This window comes from Manacus vitellinus, unplaced genomic scaffold (genome assembly GCF_001715985.3).
Source record: "Manacus vitellinus isolate BGI_N305 unplaced genomic scaffold, ASM171598v3 scaffold_5_pilon, whole genome shotgun sequence".
Classification (NCBI taxonomy): Eukaryota; Metazoa; Chordata; class Aves; order Passeriformes; family Pipridae; genus Manacus; species Manacus vitellinus.
The window spans coordinates 39,156,569-39,166,729 of record NW_021940682.1 but is presented as its reverse complement, the minus strand read 5'-3'; the positions used below and the strand labels follow the sequence as shown (position 1 = coordinate 39,166,729).

At 41.7% G+C, this 10,161-nt stretch overlaps 1 protein-coding gene across 17 annotated transcripts in view; it reads left to right on the top strand.

Annotated features, from left to right (window-relative positions):
* The first annotated feature begins 903 nt into the window (after positions 1–903).
* The window catches only part of NRCAM (neuronal cell adhesion molecule), a 151,081-nt gene continuing 141,823 nt past the window's right edge, over positions 904–10,161 (top strand). For all 17 annotated transcript variants that reach the window (XM_029963353.1, XM_018080425.2, XM_018080430.2 and 14 more), the window contains exon 1: positions 904–1,059. The gene's annotated coding sequence lies outside the window, so the exon portion shown is untranslated. The remainder of the gene's footprint in view (positions 1,060–10,161) is intronic.

Here is a 10,161-nt window from a genome sequence, read left to right as displayed (position 1 = left end):
CTCAAATGTGTAATAGTTAACCATTATAAAAGTTGCTACCTTGCAATGCACAGAAGGCTATTCTTAAATGAGCTGATCCAAAGGCAAGTTCAACAGTGGCAGTTAATCGCATTTACTACATGTTAAAGGTATACTTGAATTAATTTTGAGTAATACTGAGCACAGCCCTCAGAGTTCTCAAAATTACATTAAAATGCTTTCTGATGCTGTGCATTAAATTAACTGCAAAATGTGAAAGGGAAGCACTGTAAGAGGTGTGTTCAGCAGAAAGGTTTATCTGAAATAAGCCCAGTTCCAGGCTGTTGTCCAAATGGTGTCGCCCAGTGCTTCTCTTTGAGTGATTGCATCCAAGCGCCTGCCTTCCTGAACTTATGAACTGGAAATTTAACGAGTTCAACAGGACAATTGTCGAGTGTAAAATAATATCCTTGTCTCCAGTTTGGGAACTCGCTGAAACCATCTATTTAGAGGGGCACTGCCGGGCTAAAATAATGCGGCTATTTAAAACGCCGCCCTCGCCGGGGGGGCGGCTCTGGGGGTGCCCCGGGGAGCGCTCGGCTGTGCCCAGCCGGGGAAGGGCACAGGCGGAGCCCGGGGGCTGCAGGGCACCGGCGCTGCTGGGGAGGCTCAGGAACGAGCTGGTCACCGTTCGGGCACCCCTGAGCGGCGGCACGACGATGAACCTTCCCCCATTTTAACCCGGGTGGCGGAGAGAGGGCGGGAGGAACGCCGGCCCCGCACGGAGCTGCCTCAGGTGCGAGGGTCACGCGCCCCGCCCGCCCGCCCCCCGGTGCCGCGCGCGCGCGCCCCGCCCGCCGCGGCTCGCGCAGATGCGCGCGCCTTCCCCGCCCCGCGCGGGAGCGCGCCTTCCCCGCGGCGCGGCGGGGGCGGGGCGCCGGGGAGGGGACAGCGCGGGAGCGCGCCCGCCGCGGCTCTTCTCGCCGGGCTGCCGAGCGGGCAGCAGCAGCAGCAGCAGCAGGAGAGGAGGAGAACAGCAGAGAAAGAGCGCGGGTACCCTCTTGACCCTCTTCTCCCCGGGCGGAGGGGCCGCACCTTCCCGTGAGTACTGGCCTGGCAGTCCCCGTCGCCGCGCCGCGCATTCACGCTGCGGGAGGTGCCGCGCCGCCGCCGCGCGGTGTCACATCCCCGCGCAGCTGTCATCCATCCCCCGCACCGCAAGTGTCGTTCCCGCGCACCGCCCGTGTCACATCCCCCGTACCGCCGGTACAGCCTTGCACCGCCGCCAGCCCCGCACGCCGGTGTCACAGCTCTCCGCAGCGCCCGGACGCGAGGAGCCGCCCGTCCGCCGCGAGTGCCGCGGCTCCTCCGAGGGGCCGGGCGAGGAGGCACCTGGTGAGCCCGCCCGGTGCCGCGGGGCCGCTGCGGGGCTTTGTTGCTGCGGCGGCCGGTGGCACCTCCGGGCGGGGGGGTCGGTCCCGGGCGGGGACGCTCCGCGGCTGCGACGCGCCCACATCCCCGGGCGGGCTCGGTCGCCATTTCGTGCGCTGCCCGGCGGGGGCGAGGGCCGGGCGTGTGCGGGGAAGGAGCTGTCGGTGCTGAAGTGCCGCGCTCCGCGTTTCGGCTCTTGCGCCTTTATTTATCATCCCCCCTCTTTTTTTCCCCCGTTACAAATGCGATGTTATTTAGATATAAAATAGCTACAATGTGTATGGATGCCGGGCTTTTCTTGTTTTCTCTTTTTTTGATTCTTGATTACAATTAATGCAGAATATCACCGCCAAGTCTGGGCAGAGAGTGCACTCGCCTGTTAGGCTGTAAACTAATAATTGACTAAACTGTCAGCCGCCGTTGAACTCTTTAGCATAGATGTGTTAGTTTTGAAGTCTGAAATGTGTTTAAACCAAGACTTCAGAGTCTAAGTGTAAACAGCACCTGATTAATAAATCCGAGCTGTTTAAATATTTGAGATCATAGTGTGCTTCGGCCCAGTCAATAAGGCTGTTCCATACTGACAGGTACTCTGTGAGAGGAATGCTATTGCTTACCTCTTTATGTAGTGGATCCAACTACGACATGTAGTTGGATGAAAACAATGGAAAATGTGATATTTAACTCTATAATGGAACCTATAGATCATGACAAGATGTTCTTTTATCCATAAAGCTCCAGCTTTTTGGTGTTTATTAAAACCAACCTCCTACTGACTCAAGAAGGCAGTATTAACTACCTGGGATTCTTTTTTCTAATGTTCCCTATCTTTGTGCATTTCTTTCTCTGTGTCTATCATTTTGATTGTTGGGTATATTGGGGGAAAGGTGAAACCTGAAGACTTCATTGTGTGTAACAGATGCACTTTTAATCATTTCGACATCTTCCGTAATTTAACATAGTAGATGTGATAATTTGTAGATACTAGTTATGTGGGTCTGTGCATAAAACAAGTCACTGTACAGCATCAGAAGGCATCTAGACTATTTTGAGTTTGAGAACAGTTTATATGCCAATAGGGGGATCTTGCTGGTGTTCTTTGGCAAAGGGTATCAGCTGGAAAGAAAAAGATAGTATAGTGTTACATACTTGCTCAAAGGATCTAGAAGTCAGAAAACTGGCTTGCAGGTGCAACATCTTTCTAATATTTGTCTAACCTGTTTGATGTTATCATTCCTATGAATACCCCTCAGTCATTTGTTTAGTTTTGAATAGAAATTGCAATGCAAGTGACCAGAGTAGCTGAAGAGTTTGATGCCAAAGTCTGTGAAAGTTACTTATTTGAATTTCAAAGTAACGTGAAATTCTCTTGGGTGTCTAAAATTAGCTGCCAGAATATATCAATAGATATATTCTAGGTAGATCAACAGAACTGGGAAAGTGTTATATTCTGAGAATATTGAATGTAAAGAAGCAAACCCAGAAAGCTGCTTGCTGTTGACAGAACTCGGGATCCATTGAATGAATTTGCATTTGGGGTTGTGCAAAGGCAGTGTAGCTAAAGGGAATCTGTACAGCTGTGTGACCACATCGGGTGGTGGGTTGGCATATACCAGCTGGTGTTAAGGATGGAGCTAAAACCCTCTTCACAACTCACAGATAAATCCACAACTAATCATACTTGTATTAATATCTTAGTTCTGTCATTACTGTTACTGGCTACAGTAAATATACTCAAAAATAATAACGTTGAAGGTGAATGAGATCTCCAGAACCTGAACCCTAGTTACCGTTCCTTATCTTCTTGCAGAAAGTGTATTATTTATCACATATACCGCAGCTTGTTTGATAAAAAGGACTGTAGTAAGAAAATTTGGCTATTTTAAGTAGTCTTTATTTTCAGAAAATGGAATAACAAATCCAATGATACATACTGATACCTCCTGCTAGCTTGTTGCACTTTGGTGTTTCTCTCTGGTGACAGCAGAAGCTTTAGTAACCAAGTCAGAGTTTCTTGGGGTCTCTCTAATTGTCAGATTTTATTGGTTTGAGGATTCTGATTTCAAGTTAAGAAAAGGTAATGCATGTCTGCCCATTTGTCCTGCTTTAGGGAAATGACTCTCCATGGTATCTGGACATAAAAGATACTAAATACACTAAGGGTTTGGTATTTTGTTAATAGATTACTGTATAGCTCAAATAGCTCAGTCAGCCTAAAAATTAAATCTGTTTTGCCTGCAGCTGTGGAATTGCTATTAATCTGTAGTTTTGTTAATTTGTCTCAAATCACCTTGAATTGTAATTACTTAACTTCCATTACATTGAAATAATACAGTAAAACTCTGTTGTACGATTTTCACCAGACTTGTTAATTTTGTCCTGTTTTATGAACAGAGTTGCTAAAATGGGAAGCCATACAGAGGAAAATATATGTTGGTAATGTAAGATGAGGGAATGATGTAGGAGTTGTGTGTTGGGCAATATGCAATGAATTTGGTTTTGCCTTCCTGAGTGGGCTGCTAGTATTCAAAAAATTTAGTTATACTTTCTCCACAGTGAGAATTTGTTGCATTTTAAACTGGTAAGTGTATTGCCTATTCAGTTCAGTATTAAAGATACTGTAAATTCTGCAGTTATGAAAACTGTCTAAATATAATATTAAGGGAATTTGTAAAGAGTTAATCTCCAGTAATAAGATTAACATGATGCACCATAAGTTTTGTCCCACAGTTTGTTAACCAGGAAAGGATAGTTTCAAGCTAGCTATATTGCTTTCTTCTGAGCTACTGGAGGCTGGCTGAGCTTTCAGTTATTTACCTCAATAGAAAACTGAAAGGGAAAAAGTGAACAAAGGAGGTCTGTTTTGCCTGTCCCACTTGCTGGGCTGTTGTCTTTGCCCTTTTCAGTGAAGGAGGGGGTAGAGCTGGGTCAAAGTTGAAGAACACTGAAAAGGAATTCAAGTCTTATATTGAAATGTGAATGATAGCTTAGTTTGAGTGCCGAACACATTTGTTTGAATTGATTTTTTTCTGTCTGTGAAAGCTTTAACTGACAGATGGTGATGGACTGGCACATAGACTGCTAGAAGGTACAGCTAGATATGTGCTCAGACCCTGATTAAGATGCTCAGTAAACAAGTACATATCTGATGAGACTTTTAATACTGGAGATACTGATGCTAGACACTGTGTGACACACTAGACATTTGATTGTGTGAATTAAGGGCAGACCCCTGCAGCTGGCATACATTCAGGCTTACTTGTCTAGCCTAATTGCATTGCAAATACTGCTCTGGATTGCTCTTTAGCTTCTCCTGTCTAGTAAATGTTGAATAAGTACAGAAATGTTCATCTGGATCCTCTATTAACTGTTGTTAAGAAGCTTTCAATTTTTTTTTGGTTTGCTGTATGAATTAAATAAATGTATCTTAGTATTCATTTTGTGAATACAGTGTTTTCCTACACTGTTTTGGTTTTGAAATGGCTCAATTCATAATGTGATTACAGCTTTCCCCTTGTTAACTTTTTAGTATGGAAGCATAACAGCTTGAATTATAAAATGTTTCTGTAAGAGCTCACAGTACCCCCATTCTACTTTAAGCAACTAAACTTTATATAAAAAGCAGCATTTGATGCAGAGCATCTCAGATGCACAAAAATAGCCAAGAGAGGAAAAAAAGGCCAGTTCAACTGATGAGGACGTGATAACTTTAAAAAACAGCCTCATTAGAAAGGAACTAGCTGTCTAAATTGTCAGTTAAATCAGACAGAATCAGTACAGATGTAGTCTCTCTAAATTCTGTAAATACTCATGTAAGACTGCTGAATTTGGATACATCCCAATGGAAATTGAGTTGTCCTAATAGTTTGTCTGCACCATTAGGTATACATGACCTTTTAATTTCCTCTGGTTTAAAGTATGTAATTGTTACTGTTCAACAGCTTGTCTGAGGAAAACAAACGCCAATCCATAACTTCCTGGTTGTGTGAGTTAGTCTTTGGCCACTAATAAGGTCTTTCTAGACGGCCAACCAAATATTAACATACCATTTTCCTTTCGACTGTTACCTGAGTGAGGAGCTGACAGTGTTTATACACAGTGTTTATACATGAGTACAGATTGTCTTTGTCTTTCTGATCTGTGCCTCTCACTTCTAACTTTCCTGTTTCTGTGTTTTCAGTGCTGTTTATTTGTCCAACATGATTTGGAGGGTTCATGTAAAGGAGTTGCCTTTACAATGTCACAACACTGTAGGGCTCTGTGTGTGTCTGTGCATGTGCAAAGGAGGTGTATGTAATCGATTAGTGCAAAACCCAGCTTTTGTACCAAATTTGGAGTCAGGGAACAGTTCTGCTGGTGGAGAACAATACTGTGGAGTTAACCAACCAGCACATAGGTGCTGGCTAAGTGGGGAAGTCTTCCCCACTGAATATTAACCTGTTCTAACTAGAAAAGGGGGACACGTGCCTTTTCCTTTCCCATCCTTTCAAAACTGTACAGGACTTGAGTGAGTTTACAAGAGAGGAGTTCTGCATTAAGAGAGAGAACAGAAATGGAGTCTTTGCATGCGATGTTGAATAAACTGTGGCCTCTAGGCATTCTTGAGTCTTGGACCTGTAAGTTTTGTGTTCTGTTCCAGCTGCTGAGAAGAACTGTGCTCTCTCCGTGTATGGCAAGCATTTTCAGTTAAGAGCAATTTTAATGATTCCAGTGTGATTTGGTTTTATTGTTGATGTTAAATAAGTTCAGGACACAATGACAACCCTTTTTCCACACAGTGAACTGAGTTCTGAGTAACACTAAAAGGCAAAGCCAGCATCATGATGTGTTGTAGAGCCCTGTCTTGTTCTGAGGAAGTTGCTTTCTCTGGAGTGTGACGAAATCGTTTCAGTATTGCAGTGATCAAGTCTGTAGGTTATGAAGACAAGAGCCCTTGTGACCAGAGATAAGGTCTTTTCACCAAATATAAAGGATTCCTGCTTCCATTTACCAACATACTTCTTTATTTATAGTGAAGTTCAGAGACACCCAAAGAGAGGGAATATCTTGGCAAAGAAGGTGGAAGGGGGATGTCAGTGCTTGTCAGGCCACACCTGGAATACTGTGTGCAGATTTGGTCCCCACTAAATATGACAGATGTGGGCAGGCTGGAGAGGGCCAGAGAAGAGCCACAAAGATGATCCAAGGACTGAGAAGCTTAGTGTGAAAAAAGGCTGAGAGAACTGGGTTGTTCAGCCTTGAGAAGAGAAGGATTAGAGGAAACCTTAGCACCATGTTCCAGTATTTGAGGGATGCCTATAAAGAAGATGGAAACTGCCTTTTTACAGGGACTCACATGGAAAGATGAGGGGTAATGAGTACAAGTTCCTCCTTGGGAGATTGATTAGTCATAGGAGGAAAGTTTTTCACAATGAGAACAGTCAGCCAATTACTCAAATGAGTAATCTCCCCTGGGAAGAGGTAGATTCCCCAACTTTGAACACTTCTAAGATGCATCTGGACAGACTGCAGGGCCATCTTGTCTAGATCATGCTTTTGCCAGATGATCCTTGAGATCCACTTCCAACGTGATGTTGGATGATTCTGTGCTATGTTCTTCAGGCTCTTGCAGACAATCCACAGTCTTCTGAGCTCTTCTTTCTGATGCAGGTGTCATTATTATTCCCTAGGCCCAGGTTTGATTAGGTTATAGAGGGAGATGGGAATTACTACCACTGTTGCCACAACTCAGTAATACTGCACTTGTGTTCGGGACAACTTTGGGCTTGTGAAGGAACTCATCCTTCATATTGGAGCTGTATGTACCTTATGTATAATTGGCTTGCCTTTTGCCTACTGGAGTGACTATATATGTATAGAAGTTTCTAAGTAGTGCAGCTCTGACACCTTTAAATGTGCAAACAGTGTTTTAAATATCCATGCTTTTCCTCAGAAGCAGTTAATGTATTTATGGACCTTGGAGTCTAGTAGCCAACATTTCAATGTGTTACAAGTTGTAACATCTTTCCTAGACAGTACCAAACATATAATCTCAATATAAATGGAAAGTTCAGGTGTTTTCTGCTTTTCTGTAGTTTGAGTGCTTTAAAAATTGGTGTCTAAACTTGGTTCTAGATATGGACAAAACAAGAAATATCTTAAATTATGTGTGAGCTATTTCTGCATGATAAAGTTGAAATGTAAGCAATTGCATGACTGTAAAACAAGCCATCCCAAGGTGACTAAAAGCTAAATATCTATTAAACCTTTTAGGTGATAGTTGTATGAAGTGCATTTTTAACTTAAAACGGTAAAAATGTGAGTGTGACCACCAGAGGGCAGACACATTGTTTAGTGACTATAAAACAAAATCCTTAGAAAGGTGTTTATGCCTATAAAAATACAGTGAGATAATGACTGAATAAATAACACGGTATAGATGCACAAAATTTCATACATTGACAAAAATATAATAATATTTAGTGTTGAAGAAGAAAGTAAATACATCTGCTTAGAACTCACTTGTGGTTTTGTATTTTTACAGTGGAAGTCAGAACAGTTCATCAGATCATGTCGTTTGACCTGTAAATAATGAGTTCTTAAACTTAACTCATTTACCTGCTTATTGATTCCAGTAATTTTAATTCAAGCATGTTTTTCAGGACTGTATCTGTCTTCATTTGAAAATGGAAAGTACACTCCATTCTCAGTAGTTTCTCCCTTGTAGTTGAAAGAATGAAGAATCTGTCTGAATTAAATTTCCTGTTTTCCCAGATATCCCTCAGGATTTGCATATTCATATTTTCCTTTTTGTTAATAACATTTATGTCCTTTAAAGTATGTAATTTTGCTCTTCAGAGTACTGTGGAAAATATTTAATGTTATGGGCCTAAAATTAAATGCTTCAGTAAAGTAGCCTTTTTCAGGAATGCTGTAGTGTAGGTTTTAGTGAAAGATGATGGCTAGTAATTTTCATTTAGCTTACTTGGTAGGAATGTAGATGTTTAATTAAAGTGTGTTGGCTTTTACTGCTTATGCACTATCTCAAGTTACAGCAATAGTATCCTGTCTTTAAATTATCTTCCTCCGAAACCTGGACAGTTTTTGCAAGGAAAGAAAAACCTTTATCCCATTGTTTCGTAGTCACAGTATTCTTTACAGGCATGTCTTAAGAGCTTTGGTTGCTCTCTGGGGATCTCAATTCTACCAGTTATGCTGGAGTGAAGTATCATCAAAATAGCCTTAAATGCTGCCCCGGATTTCCAATCTCCCCACTGTCACTTCCAGCAGGCACAGTTCCCTAAATAGCAGGATTTCTGGAGAGGTGCTTTGTAAGATGGTTTGCAGACCATCCCCAAAACTTTATCTGGAGGAGTTTCTCCAAGTTACTTCTAAAAGTTTTACGTAATTCACAACTTTCTCACTCTCTTGGCATTGGAATACAGGAGCAGGTTTCTCATCACATCCAGGGAAATGTACTAGCATAATTGACAGCATCAGACACTTGAAAAAGTATCATGGGAATTAGCTATGAAGATACAAATTTTAATAAATCATTTACTTGTCTAATGTGTCCTAGCTATTTTTCCCCACCCTCTATATCTAGAAGCCTAGAAACATCTAAAAATGAAAGCACAGTTGCTCTTAATAACTGGTTGATTTTTGCACCTTTTTTTTTTTTAAAGTTCAGCTGAAGTTATGAGACTTGACAGCTCTCTACAAGGGCTCAATTCTGTCCCTTGGATACAGGGACAGAAACACTACTGCTGAGAACACATGCAATAGCTGCAACTTCTGTTGGAAGTTAAATGGCTACTGGGGCTAATGCAAAAGTTCACATTAGTAGGAAGATTAGTCTTTATGTTCATTATGTTATATAGACACTTATGTGCGTTTTCTTTTCTGAGGTAAAGCTGTCCTAAAAGAGTCAAACATTTCTGTGAGTTTCCCCACTCTCTTAGTTTAATTGTGATTATACTGAAAGACACCAACAGTTACTAACCATACTGAGGACAACAAGCTAAAGTAAATAAATACTATTATTTTTATTATGATACAAGAGAAAGTTCAAATTGCAAACTTATAGGTAGCTTCCTGGTTTGACTACTGATAAAAAGACATATTGATTGGAATGGAAGAGTGAGGAGGGAAGAAGTGCTGAAACCAGAAGAAAATGTGAAGGTAACAAAGTAAGGGGAGACAGAGCAAAGAGAAGAACTCTATTTAATTACATACAAATAGCTACTAACAGAATAGAGCTATGATTTCTTGTTTACTAAAACAAAACCTCAAGCTACAGTTTTAGTGAATGATGCTGGTAACTCTGAAGTATTGTCTGAATTAGCAAAGAATCAAGTTCAAAAAAAGTAATTTGTAAGATTCTTCTCATAAAGACTGGGCATCTGTTCCTTGACTTGCTGCTCACAAATGGAAAAATGACCTTTCACTGATGGCATCTTGAGCTAGGCTCTAGTGATTATTCTGCACAGATCTGAATTGTGCCAGAATGCTAAAATGAAATTGCAAAACAGTACAAGCATGTATATCTCTGAAGATACAGAATAATGCTGATCCCTGAGGTTGAGTGCCTGGATTATCCTGGATGGTAAAGGATGGAGTGAGACATCTGTTTCTGAAAGCGTGTCTGTAAAAATAGTTAAATATTTGCTTTTATTGGTCCGAGATAAAAATCTGTGGTTCTGGGAAATAATTTATAATTCACTATGATGAGCTAGTGCACTGCTTTAAGTTTTGATATTAGGAATTTTCATTTATTAATGAATTGTTTTATTA